Genomic DNA, 14,429 nt, shown 5'->3' with positions numbered 1-14,429 from the left:
TGGTGCGTAGTGAGTTTGTTACAAAGTTGGAACTTTATTTGCTACTGTTGGGAGTTTGGCTGAGGATACAAACTGACAGTTCCCTTAGTGGAAAGTTACTGGAAGAGTTGCAGCCATTTTTTTTCCTTTCTTCTTCTTTGTTTCTTTATACCTTGAACTGTGAGCTGCTCCCTCTAGAGGGTTGAGGGAAAATTTAAGGTGCAGAGAGCAAATCAGTGGAGTTTTCCATTTGGAAATAATTCCTGTGGGAACGACCTTGGGACATGAGTGGCCAAGATGATGAGATGAAAACAAGAGCTAAAACAAAAATTGCACAAAAGAAAAGAGGTTCTATATCAGGCTTAGCCCCTGCAGGTGCAGAAGGGCAGGAAAGAGGGATGGAAACAGTGACACAAGCATTATTAAAAATTAATGAGTCCTTAGAAGCTTTGACTAAGCAAGGCACAGAAAATTCCAAACAATTAACAGAGCTAACAGAGAAGTTAGATTTGAATACTAAAAGTGTTGCATCTAATACAGAGACTATAAATAAACTAATTGAAGAAAATGTTGCAATTCGTAAGACTGCTGAAGAGGCAAAAACCATAGCACAATCCACACAAGTAAAGTTAGAACCAGTTTGTAAAAAACTAGAGGAGCATGAGGCGGCCCTGTCTTTAATGGAACTTCAGAGAAAGGAGAGGAACTTGAGATTGAGAGCTGTCCCAGAAAGTGAAAAGGAAAGTCTGGCAGAGTTCCTCACAAGAGAATTTTCGGAATTTTGGCAAGTAAGTTTGAAAGAGGAGGAATTCAAGATAGTTACGGCCTTCAGACTGGGCAGAAGACAAAATAGAAAGAATCCAAGGGACTGCCTGATAACTTTGAGATCCAAGGAGGAAAGAGATAAAATACTAAACTTACAATATCAAAAATCTTTGGAGATTGAAGATTCTTTTGTGCAGATTTATAAGGATATTCCTAAATATATCTTGGAAGTGAGAACCTACTACAAGGACTTGACCACTCTGCTGAAGAGGAACAATATAATATACAGATGGGAGTACCCACAAGGCTTGTCTTTTAATTACAAAGGGAAAAAAATCAAAATTAAAACAGTGCAAGATAAAGAACAGTTTCTGGATAGAAACCAAGAGGACCTCGTGAAGGAAGTGGTGGACCTGACTACTGAGGCAAAAGACTTAGCGGATATCTCGAACTTGTCATTTGGACTTCAAACTCTAACAAAGGAAGAACAACTGCTGGGAGCTGTCGGGGGAGTATCTAAGTAAACAATAAGATGGCCCTACAATTTTTAAGTTGGAATTGTAACGGTTTGAACCTTCCCAGAAAAAGACGTGAGGTTTTTCATATTTTAAAAAAAGAACAATTGGATTTGATTTGTTTGCAAGAAACCCACGTGATTAGAACACATAGAAAATTACTTGTTAACAAAAGACTAGGACAGGAATTTATCTCATCAGACAAAGTGAAAAAAAGAGGAGTGGTGATTTATGCCAAGGAAAAATTGGCCCCTAAGTTGATGTTTAAAGATGAACAAGGAAGATACCTGGCAATTGAAATACAAGTCCAAGGAGAAAAATTATTGATAATTGGGATTTATGCTCCGAATGAAGGGAAGTCAGAGTTCTTTAAGAAACTACATGGGATATTAATGGACTATATGGATTACAATGTAATTATGATGGGAGACATGAATGGAGTGGTCTCTACAAATATGGACAAAGCACTAAGACAGGTGGTTTCTAAGGATGGGAGACTACCTAAGACTTTCTTTGAAATGACTGATAATATGGATTTGATTGATATTTGGAGAACAAGAAACCCTCTGGAGAGAGAGGGAACTTTTTTCTCTGAAGCAAAAATGACCTGGACTAGAATCGACCAAATTTGGGTAACTAGTGGGATGGCACCCAAGATAAAAAAAGTGGAAATCTGCCCAAAGACTTGCTCCGACCATAACGCCGTAAAGATGGAAATGAACATAACAACAGCTGGTTCCTTCAGATGGAGGATGAATGATTCCCTATTTAGAGATGAAGAGGTGTATAGAAAGGCCCAGAAAACTATCAAGGACTACTTTGAGATAAATCTGAAAACAGAGGTGGAGAAAAGAACAATTTGGGATGCAAGTAAAGCCGTTATGAGAGGATTCTTGATACAGCAGAATACCTTAAAAAAGAAGAGACAGAATGAAAAGAAAGACAAGATCTTGGAAAGAATAAAAGAAGGTGAAAAAAAATTGAGATCAAAGCCAAAGTCTCATGAAATTTTAAGAGAAATAAAGTTCTACCAGAGACAATATATGGAATTGATGAACCAGGAGATAGAATGGAAAATAAAACAAATGAGACAAAAGACATTTGAATCGGCAGATAAATGTGGGAAACTTCTGGCATGGCAATTGAAGAAAAGGCAAAAGTTGAATATGGTTACAAGCTTAGAGGTTGAAGGAAAGAACATTTTCAGGCCAAACGAGATTAGAAACTGCTTTCAGAGTTATTTCAGAAAACTTTATGTACAAGGGCCGGTGGACGAAAAAGAGATAGATGAATTTCTTAAAAAATATGGATTACAAAAAATATCTGAACAAAGCAAAGTGATTTTGAACCAGAAAATAACTGAGCAAGAGATAGAGGGAGCCATTCAAAATCTGAAATTGGGAAAATCTCCAGGACCAGATGGTTTGACTTCCAGATATTACAAAGTGTTGAAAGATTGGCTGATTCAACCGTTTAAGGAAGTCTGCAATGAAATTTTAGAGGGGAAGAAGGCACCAGAATCGTGGAAAGAAGCATATATTACACTTATACCAAAATCTGAGACTGATAAGAACCAGATTAAGAACTACCGCCCTATATCATTGCTTAATGTGGATTATAAAATTTTTGCAGACATTTTGGCAAAAAGACTGAAGAGGGTTTTGGTGGGTGAGATTCATAAGGACCAGGCTGGCTTTCTACCGGGAAGACACTTATCTGACAATGTGAGAAATATAATAGACATTATGGAGTTACTTGAAAACAATATTAATAAGAAGGCAGCATTAATATTTGTGGACGCTGAGAAAGCCTTTGACAATATCTCTTGGAGTTTTATGAAAAAGAATCTCAAAGGAATGGGGGTAGGCCAGGGCTTCGAGAATGGTATAGGTGCAATTTATTCTGAACAAAAAGCAAAACTAATTGTGAACAATGTGGTCACTGAGGAAACTGCTATTGAAAAAGGGACACGACAGGGGTGCCCAATATCCCCATTACTTTTTATATCTGTTCTGGAGGTGTTATTAAATATGATAAGAGGGGACCAGCTGGTAAAAGGGATTCAGGTCGGAGCCAAACAATATAAGTTGAAAGCGTTTGCAGATGATTTAGTTTTAACTTTGCAAGAGCCAGACACTAGTACTAAAAGAGTTTTGGAGATAATACAAGTTTTTGGTCGAGTAGCAGGTTTTAAGTTAAATAAACAAAAAACAAAGGTACTGGGAAAGAATTTAACAGTGGAGGAAAGAGAGAAGTTTCAGAGTGAAACTGGATTAATGGTAGCAAATAAAGTGAAATATCTAGGGGTTAACTTAACAACTAAGAATGTGAACTTATTTAAAGATAATTATGAGAAATGTTGGACAGAAATTAAGAAAGATTTGGAAATATGGTCAAACCTGAGACTTTCCTTGTTAGGCCGAATTGCTGTTATTAAGATGAATGTTTTGCCAAGAATGTTATTTTTGTTTCAAACATTGCAGATTGTGGACAGAATGGACTGCTTCAAGAAGTGGCAGAAAGATATATCGAGATTTGTCTGGCAGGGCAAAAAGCCCAGAATAAAATTCAAGGTATTAACTGATGCAAAAGAAAGAGGGGGGTTTGCCCTGCCGGACTTAAAACTGTACTATGAAGCAGCAGCTTTTTGCTGGCTGAAAGACTGGCTACTTCTTGAGAACACAGACATTTTGGATCTAGAAGGGTTCAATAATAGATTTGGTTGGCATGCATATATATGGTATGACAAGGTAAAAGTTCATAAAAGTTTTTAAAACCATATTGTCAGGAAAGCATTGTATAATGTTTGGATTCGTTATAAAGATCTGTTGGAAAACAAAACCCCTAGGTGGTTATCACCAATGGAGGCCAAGGAAGTTAAAAAACTCAATATGGAATCTAAATGGCCAAAATATTGGGAAATTGTAGAACAAGAAGGTGGAAATGTGAAATTACAGAGTTATGAGAAATTGAGTTTTAAAGTAAGAGACTGGCTTCATTATTACCAGATAAATGAAGTTTTTAAACAGGACAGGAAAATCGGCTTCCAGGTGGAGAAGTCAAAGTTGGAAACAGAATTGTTAGAACCTAATACTAAGAATTTGTCTAGAATGTACAATTTGCTGCTGAAATGGAATACACAGGATGAAATGGTTAAATCAGCTATGATTAAATGGGCACAAGACATTGGTCATGACATTATGTTTGCTGACTGGGAACAGTTATGGACCACCGGCATAAAATTTACGGCATGTAATGCCTTAAGAGAGAATATTATGAAAATGATTTATAGGTGGTACATGACCCCAGTCAAGCTCGCAAAAATTTATCATTTGCCCAATAATAAATGCTGGAAATGTAATGAAACTGAAGGTACTTTCTATCACCTTTGGTGGACGTGCCCAAGGATTAAGGCCTTCTGGGAAACGATATATAATGAAATTAAGAAGGTGCTTAAGTGTACCTTTCATAAAAAACCAGAGGCTTTTCTCCTGGGCATGGTAGGCCAATTGGTGTCAAAGAAAGATAGGACGTTTTTTATGTATGCTACAACAGCAGCAAGAGTTCTACTAGCAAAGTATTGGAAGACACAAGAACTACCCACACTGGAAGAGTGGCAGACGAAGGTGATTGAATATATGGGACTAGCAGAGATGACGAGCAGAATCCGTGACCAAGGGAAAGAGACGGTGGAGGAAGATTGGAAGAAATTTAAACTTTATCTTTAAAATTCTTGTAAAATTATTGAGTGTTAAAATGCCATGGGTAAAGCATAGCAGATTTGCAGCGATAAATGATTGGACAAGAGGAAAGAAAAGGGTTAAAGAAAGGAATTAATAAGTAATTCAGACCAGGGGTTGCTGAAAAAAAGTTCAAAACAGGGATGCAGAAAAGGGAGGCATGGGGAAGTCGTTGAAATTGGGTACACGAAAAAATTTGTGAAATTATACATGTTTATATGTTTGTTTGTCAGTGTTTGTTGTTTGTATTGTCTTATATTATATGTTGAAAAACCAATAAAAATTTTATAAAAAAAAAAAGACAACTCTTGACTGCAGCCATAGAGGCCGCCAAATGTTTATGTTCAGTGTCTCTGCCAGCTGCTTTCGGCTTGCCTTTCCCACGCTTTGAAGAAGAGCCCTTTATCTGGTTGCTACAGGAGACGGCCTTCGGCTGTTCCTGTGCCTCCACTGGACATTCTCTCACCAGATGAGAGGGGGAGCCACAGCGATAACAGCGGCGACGTGTAGCAACAGCTCTCATAGCTCTCTCTTCAGCCATTCCTTTGTTCCCAGCACCCCCACCTTTGGGTGCACAGCCTGGGCCTGCACGCTCCCCAGCACTCTGGTTGCGGGCCTCAACATCACACGGCCCCTCGGAGACAAAGCAGCTACTCCCAGCTGTAACTTCAGGAACATGGCCAGCAGCCCCCACTGGGCTCTCAGCTTCCTCCCTGCTCTCGGCTTTCTCCCGGCCCTGGGCTCCTGCTGAGCTTTCACACAGACTCCTCAGCACCTGCCAGGCGGCCTGAGCCGACTCAACGCCCTCCAGGTGGGGCAACAGCAAAGCGTCCACGCTTGCTCTCAACATGCAGAGCTCTCTTTGCATTCTCTGCTCTCTATCTTCCAGCAAAGCAGCCTCCAGGTCTGCTGCGCCATCTTCAGCAGCAACTGGCGTGGGTGGAGCCGGCTCCTTCTGGGCTATACTCCAGAGCCCTGTGGCCAAAAACCACCCCCTTACTCTCCTAACCCAGATATCCCAGGACTGGGTTGTGAGCTTTTCAAACGGGACATCATAAAAGTCCTGGAGCTCAGACATCTCCTCCCCCAGTGCTCCCATCGGGGCTTTGAAGTACTAACGCGTACCAGCCAGCTTCAAAGGAGAGGCCTCCAGTGACTCTTTGCAGCACACAGCATTTCAGCCAGTTTCCCTGCTTTCTCCCAGGCAAAGCCTCAAAGCAGGTTTTTTTTTTCCTGGCAGCAAAAACAGCAGCTTTCTCTAATTGCAGTTACTGTCGTCCATAACCTGAAGAATGTTTATTGCTCAGATAAGCCTTGGCGTCCAGCCCGCTTCGGCTGCGCAGTTCTGCTAGGCCTCCGGACTTCAAAGGCCACATTCCAAAGGCTCTGAGCAAACGCAGAGATTAAGCAGCGGCAAGAGAAAGCTGTAAACTCAAGCACTTTCTTCAGTGTGCTTAAATAAAGTCCACTCAGGATCTTAGCAGCTAAAAGCAGTTTTTATTTACAGCAGACTATCCATTGTCTATCACAGCGAACAGCATCGTGAAAAAAACGTCCTCTCTCCTCAAAAGCGAAAGTAGAGGGGGAAAAAACAAAGGCTGGAGGCTCTCGGATATGACGCAGAAGTTCCCCCCTCCCAACAGTAGGCAGGGCGTACACTCTGAGCTGTTTAACCCTGTAAGCTCAGGTTCTCTTCACAAGAATGGCTTGCACGTGATCGATGGGCCTGTGCTTGTTACGAAAAAGGAGCAATGCAGCAGCGAGCTCCAGGTGGCTGGAAAGCCAAACAGGATGTTGATGTTTGGGACTGTTCCATGGGAACAAAGGAACAGTCTATTCACACCACTGAGCACCGGATGTTAGCTCAGTGTGTCACCTGACCTGTACTGGAAGTACAGGGGAGGAGTTTCTCTCTCTCTGCTGTTGGTGTTAAGAGAGTGCAGACACGTTTCTCTGTACTGCTGGAAAGACAGAAATAAAGGCATGTAAATACATTTCTGTCTGTCTCTTCCCCTCCCTGGGGATGGCAGGGGAGGAGTGGTGTGTTCTTCTCATGTTAGAGGAGGATCGCCGATTGAGATCTCGCCTGATCTTGCCGGGAGTCGCAGACGGGGAGGTCAACAAGGAACTCAAGCCGGGTGCCTGGAGAGTAGCCAATTCCTCTGACAAGGCTTGATTCCTACAGTGCTCACTGTGACATAGGCAGGGCCGGATTTATGTATAGGCTAAGTAGGCAGAAGCCTAGGGCCTCTAGATCTAGGGGGCCTCGCCAGCATGCCCGCTAACCAGCGCCGCAGACAGTCTTCCCTCTCCTCAAATTGCAAACCCAAGACTTCATGCAGGGCATTTCTCCCCCATTTCAATGACATTTTGCTTCAAAAGGAAAGGTGGACTTGGAGAAGGCAAGCAAAATGCGAGGGAGATAGTGAAAGATACAGGAAATTGAATGCAGATTTCCAAAAAATAGCAAGGAGAGACAAGAGGGCCTTCTTAAACGAGCAATGCAAAGAAATAGAGGAAAACAACAGAATGGGAAGAACCAGAGATCTGTTCAAGAAAGCTGGAGCTATGAAAGGAACATTTCACACAAAGAGTACCATAATAAAGGACAAAGGTGGAAAGAACCTAACAGAAGCAGAAGACGTCAAGAAGAGGTGGCAAGAATACACAGAGGGATTATACCAGAAAGATATGGATGTCTCATACACCCCAGGTAGTGTGGTTGCTGACCTTGAGCCTGACATCCTGGAGGGCAAAGTCAAATGGGCCTTAGAAAGCACTGCTAATAACAAGGCCAGTGGAAGTGATGATATTCCAGCTGAACTATTAAATTATGTTAAAGATGATGCTGTTAAGGTGCTACATGCAATATGCCAGAAAGTTTGGAAAACTCAGCAGTGGCCAGAGGATTGGAGAAGAAGACCAGTCTACCTCCTTTAGAGGAAAAGGCCTTGAGGGGAGGACCTGTTGCCTCCACAATCCTTCCTAAGCATGCATAAGCTGAGAGGCAATTGTCCGGCAAATGTGGTGCTGTGGGGAGGCAGGAACATTTTCCTGCAGTTAAGTATTTTCTAAGTTCCTTTCCCGAAACTTCCCCAAACGGTTCTGAAGCCTCTCTAACCTCAGAAGTCTTTTCCTCTCTCCGGAATTCTGGGATTCGAGGATAACTTCATGGAGAAGGAAAGAAACCTGCAGAATCAGCAAATGAGTGCCCGCCGGGAGCCTCCACCCCCACCGCTGCCACCAAGCAGGCTGTAAGTTGCCTTAGAGGTGTACTGTGCCCTCCCACCTCCTTGCTTTTAAGGACTACTTGAGTTCTGTTCTCATCTCCCTGAGGCGTATCCGTGACAAGGAGAGCATGAGCAAGAAGCAACCCCAATGACCCACACTATGCGCAAGCTCTTTGTGCCTTCCACACATACGCAGTCCGGACAGAGAGAGGGACTCATCCAGCACGTCCTCGCCAAGAGAGAGAAGGAATGTGTCAACACCCAGAATTTCAGGTCAGATCATGCAAAAGTGCAAAGACCAGTGGAACCTGTATCAGAGTTGTGGGAATGTTCTGGGGTGCAGGAGAGGATATATTGACTAATTATATCCTTATCCAACTTGTGCTAACAAGTTCCCAAAATATCAGCAGAGTTTATAAACATTCCCCTTTAAGTTCGCAATGGTAACATGTGCACAGGTTCGCTAGAACCTCTATAATAATTACTCTGGTAATTTCCCCTTTTGTTCCCTCTTAAAATACAAGACACGACACAGTCTTTATAGAAGTATAAAAGAGTTTACTCACGTTCTGTTCACAATATGATCCCAGAAGGCAGACAGGCTTAAAAAGGTAAAATACATTTAGAATCTATCTTGTAGCAAGATAGTCCTTATCTCCTCTCTTGGCTGGGAGCCAAGAGAGCATCCTTAGATGTTTCCTCATCGAAGGAAGATGGCAGAGAGAGAGAGTGGCTGCCTGCCCTGTGCTTTTGTCATTACCTGCACAGGTGAGGCCACACCCACCTCTGGTCACATGCAGAGGAAGTCCGTCCCCAGGAAGTTTACCTGCTTGCTGGACTGACATCCCTCCCCATGTTCTAACATGTACACTCTAGGAATGTTGTCATTGACTGCTCCTGTGTTTACATCCCACAAGAGTTGGGGCTGGAGAAAGCGACATCTACATGACAGCTTTATTGTTGGGTGCCAGGCAAAGTCTGTCCTGTTCACTCAGGCCACATGGGTGGGTAATTGAAAGTATTAGTTGTGGTGGGCAATTTTCCTTGGTGCCACATACTGAACCGTGGCTTCATATTATGAGCAGGACGGCAGCCTCTCCTCCAGCTTTGCACACCTCTCCCCCACCCCAAGCCTATTGGGAAGCTTCCACTTGGATTTTAAATTAACCACAGTTTGGTGTGTCCAGATCCTATGGTGGTTCATTTTACCAGCTTTGTAAACCCACGATTGGAAGTTGGCTTGTTTCAATGAGCCATGGTTCAAATGAAGCGGTTTGTGCAGCTTCAGACATTGTGACAAGATGCAGTTAATCCAAAACTGAAGCAAAACCTTTGGAACTCCTCCTAAAAGCTGTGCTGGAGGAAAGGGAGGCGTGCCCCCCCCCCAACACTTGGTGTGGGTCATACTTATAATGCTGAGCTTACTACTTCAAACAAAGTTTTTGAGTTTTTGCTTTGGTTATTTCTGTTAGGATATTTCCGTTCCACCTTAAAAGGGAGCAGGATGTTTGTGTCACAGCCTGCACATTTCCTGTCTCACAGGATGTTTCTGTTGTCTGTTCCTTTCGTTTTCTGCTGTTTGCCTGAGCAGTCGGAGCAGACGGTCATGTCTTCTTTTGTTCTGACCAACGCTGAATAAAACTGTAAATATGCTGTCCTGCTGTGAAACTTTTGCTGTGTGAATTCTGCTGAAAGAGTGTGCACAAGTCCAAGAATGTGGCTATCTTTTCTTGAGGCTTCGTGCTGCTGATTGCTGATATTGCCTGACTACGGGAGGTCGATGGATCGTCCGGCACCGAGCTTGGGGCTCAGATGGACTTTATCTCCCTGGCAGTATCCCAACAATTTCCTCGTACTGTTAGTAGTAAGGTAAATGTAAAGGGACCCCTGACCATTAGGTCCAGTCGTGGCCAACTCTGGGGTTGCGGCGCTCATCTCGCTTTATTGGCCGAGGGAGCTGGCGTGCAGCTTCCGGGTCATGTGGCCAGCATGACTAAGCCGCTTCTGGAGAACCAGAGCAGCACACAGAAACACCGTTTACCTTCCCACCAGAGCGGTACCTATTGATGTACTTGCACTTGGACGTGCTTTCGAACTGCTAGGTTGGCAGGAGCAGGGACTGAGCAACGGGAGCTCAGCCCGTCACGGGGATTTGAACCGCCGACCTTCTGATCTGCAAGTCCTAGGCTCTGTGGTTTAACCCACAGCGCCACCCGTGTCCCACTGTTAGTAGTACCCAGTGGCCATTTGTTTTTCATGTCTCCTTTTATGATATGTTTATCAGTATGTGGTTAGCAGCTTCTGATGCTACTGTTTTACAGAGGCTGTTTAGCTTGCTCTTTTTACCCCTTTACTAGACAGGCTGTATTTCTGTGCTGTTTTCAGAGTGGGGAATGCCCATTCCTTCATGGCCAGCATGGAAACACAGAAGGCTAGCCATTTAGGAGGTTTGCAAAGAGGACAAGGGTGTTACGGGGTAATCTTCTAGGAAACAAGCTTGGCACAGCAGATCTGAGAGGTGGTTTTCTTTTCTTTTTAAATGATATTTATTACTTTTCAAACAACTTCAACACAACACTACAAGAAAAAAGAAAAAAGAAAAAAAGAACAATACAAATACAATACAAAAACACTACATACAAAACAAAACAAAAACAAACAAAAACAATTTAAAAACACCTCAAACATTTTCAATATCCTATCTTTCATTCGCTTATTTCCAACGACCTCCTCACACCTCCCTTTTTGTATTCCACTTCTATTTATTGTTTCAGCAATTCCTTTCCATCTTCCTCTGTTTTCTATCCTATAATTATCTTAACACATTCTTGCCTTTTTTTTCCCTTTAATTTTCTATTAATCTATTTCTAATGGTTATGGGGTTGCTCGTGCGTAAGTTGCCGCCACTCCTGGGTAGGTGGCCTGGTTAAACCTTTCCTGGCTGGACAGCCCCTCACTTCGTGGCTGCTCAGTCGCTGGCAGAATCCGACAGTGGGCGTTTCTTCAACCTTTTCCAACATAAAAGTTGTTTGACGCCCAGTCTCCTCCTAGCCTCCCTGTGCGGAAGCCTTCTGCGCAGGGTGGGCGTGGGTAGCGGAGGACCTGTGCTCTCTCCGCTGGTGTCCAGTGAAGAGTCTCGGAGCCTGCTCTCCGCTTCCCCCATTGGCCCCCCTCCATCCCTGGTGTCGCGCTGAATTTCTTCCCCAACAGGAGACCTGCCTCTCTCCCTACTTGGCCCCTCTCCAGCATCGTCGTGGAGCCTCTCCTCCTCCTCTCGTTCCGATGGCAGTTCCCTGACATCCATCTCCCCCCCAGAACCCCCTCCACCCCCGGCCCCACCTCTGGATCCAACTTCGTCCCGGTCCTCGGCCGACGATGCGGGAAATCCTCGGAAGGAGCTGTCACTATCCTCAGAGGATTCAAAACCTGCTTCCCACCCTCTCTGATCTCTCCTCGCGGGGTGGGCCTCCCAGTCTGAATCCTCCCTCTCCGACACTTCTCCTCCCTCCTCTTCGGAGTCAGGAAAACCCTCGAACTCCTCATCGTCGGTGGTGCCAAATTGCTCCTCCCAGAATCTCGCTGGTGGTTTTGGTTTGCGTGGGAACCGACTGTGGAACTCTTCCACTAGATACCCGTCATTGATTGCCTCCGCGGGAACCCACGTGTCTTCAGACCGGGGTTCCCCCTCCCAAGCGACCAAGTACTCTACTCTGCGCCCCCACCACCTGGAATCGAGTATTTCCGTGGCTTGGTTGTGGTGTTCTTTCTCCTCTACTTGCGGGTGTGTGGTGACTTCCCCCTCCCGTCCCGGGAATTCCCGCCCCTCCCTGTACGGAGAGAGTAGGGACCTATGGAACACCGGGTGTAACTTCATGCTGTCCGGCAGCTTGAGCCTATATGCCACGGGGTTCACCTGCTGTGTTACCTCAAAAGGTCCCAGTCGCCTCGGCTGCAACTTCTTGCACCCTCCCTTAAAGGGTAACCGTCGGGTTGACAACCACACCCGGTCCCCCACCCGTATGGTCTCCCCTTCCCGACGGTGCTTGTCTGCCTGCCTCTTGTAAATTTCTTTGGCCCTCTCCAAATTCATCTGGAGTTGCTGGTGCAAGGCCTCCATTTCTTCCACAAACTGCTCTGCTGCAGGTACGCTCCACCCTTCCTCCCCTCTCCCCGGGAAGGCCCGGGGGTGACACCCATAATTGGCCATGAACGGGCTCATTCCTGTGGACACGTGTTCAGCGTTGTTGTATGCAAATTCAGCCAGCGCTAGTTTCTCTACCCAATCGTTCTGTCTCTCGCTGACATAGCAGCGTAGGTATTGCTGGAGTATACTGTTCGCTCGTTCCGCTTGTCTGTTGGTTTCCGGGTGTCTCGCTGTCGAGAACCCCACCTCGACCTGCAGCAAGCTCATGAGCTTCCTCCAGAACCTTGAAGTAAATTGTTTCCCGCGATCTGAGATGACCCTCGAGGGAGCCCCATGCAACCTGAATATGTGATCTACAAAAAATCTGTCCGTTTCCTCTGCCGTCACCGCATGCGAGCAAGCTATAAAATGGCACATTTTTGTCAGTAGGTTGACTACTACCATGACTGCTGTCTTCCCTCTTGATTTGGGCAAATCAGTCATAAAATCTATGGAGACCACCTCCCAGGGTCTTCCCAGTGTAGGTAAGGGTTCCAGTAGCCCTGCAGGTGCCGCCCTCTCCCCCTTTGCCCTCTGGCAGCGGTCGCACCCCCGTACGTACTCCCGAACATCTTCCCTCACCCTTGGCCACCAGAACTGCCTGGTGACAAGCAGCTTGGTCTTGTGCTGACCAAAGTGCCCTGCTGTTGGGTTGTCGTGGAGTTGTTTGAGTACCCTTCCCCTCAATGTCTCCCCCGGTACGTACAGCGCTCCCTTATAGTACAGTACCCCTTCCTTTTCCTCAAATTCTCCCTGGTTTTCCCTTCCTTCCCGTAGTGCCCTGATTTTAGTTTGGGCAAACTCGTCGTCCCTGGTGAGACTGGCCAGTTCCCGTTTCCCAACCAACACTCCCCCACACACCCATCTGTCCTCGGGGAACACGTGTCGGGCTTCCAGCGGTCCCTCTCCTTCCATGTACTCTGGCTTCCGGGAGAGAGCATCGGCTCTAACATTCTCTATGGAGCCCAATGGCGTCTGGCACCCTTCTTAGCTGCGTCACTGCTGTCCGTGCCGGTAATAATCTCTTCCCAGCCTCTTTGGCCTTTTTAGCAGAGTTTACACAGCGGGGGGAAACTGCTGCTTGTGTGGGTAATAAATCAGACTGCAGTTAATAAATCCGATGGCAGTTCCCTGACACTATTTATACTTAATTCCTTATAACATTTCTACTAAAGCCATATAGCTTCATTCCAACATTCTTCTAACATTCATTAATTTTACCATATTTCTATAAATAGTTTTTAAACTTTTTCCAGTCTTCTTCCCCCGACTCTTCTCCCTGGTCTCGGATCTTGCCAGTCATTTCCGCCAATTCCATATAGTCCATCAACTTCATCTGCCATTGTCCAACCCTTCAGTGCTTTCAAGCAGCAACCATTCTCTCAGCCAGCAAAAAGCAGATGGTTCACAACAAAGTTTAGGGGTCTGGCAGGGCAGGTCCACCTCCTTCTTTGGCATCCGTCAATATCTTAAATTTTACTCGAGGCTTCCTGCCCTGCCAAACAAATCTAGAGACGTCCCTCTGCCACCTCCTGGAACAATCCATCCCATCCAAAGATTGCAATGTTTGAAACAAAAGCAACATCCCCGAGAACACAGCAACCCTCATTCCCACCACAGCAACTCGACCCAACAAGAACAGCTTCAAATTTGGCCATATTTCCAAATCCCCCTTCTCTTCAATCCAACGTCCTTCACAGTTGTCCTTGAATAAACTCACATTTCTGGCGGTCATACTAACCCCCAAAAACCTCTCTTTCTCCACCGATGTTAGTCCTGTCTCCTCCTGGAACTCAGTCAAACTTTCTTTTTCCTCAAGTAGGGCTCTGATCCTCAAATTCATCTGTTTTTCTTTAAGTTCAATCATAACAAATGTCAGCTTATGTTCATCAAGTTGTCCTTGTATGGATGGAACTCTCTCTCTCTCCAGTTGAATTGCTTTAAATTCAGCAGCAAGGGTTTTCTCCTTAACTTCATCCGCAGTTTGCCGTATCAGAGTAGATTCCTGTATCAATTT

General features: G+C 45.0%; 1 pseudogene; it reads left to right on the top strand.

Moving 5' to 3' along the window:
* Positions 1-6,613: 6,613 nt before the first annotated feature.
* LOC128406099 (inositol polyphosphate 5-phosphatase OCRL-like) overlaps positions 6,614-14,429 on the top strand; it is a 33,794-nt pseudogene continuing 25,978 nt past the window's right edge.

Source organism: Podarcis raffonei, chromosome W (genome assembly GCF_027172205.1).
Source record: "Podarcis raffonei isolate rPodRaf1 chromosome W, rPodRaf1.pri, whole genome shotgun sequence".
Lineage (NCBI taxonomy): Eukaryota > Metazoa > Chordata > Lepidosauria > Squamata > Lacertidae > Podarcis > Podarcis raffonei.
Note: the sequence above shows the minus strand (reverse complement) of the source record. Positions and strands in the feature narration are given on the sequence as shown.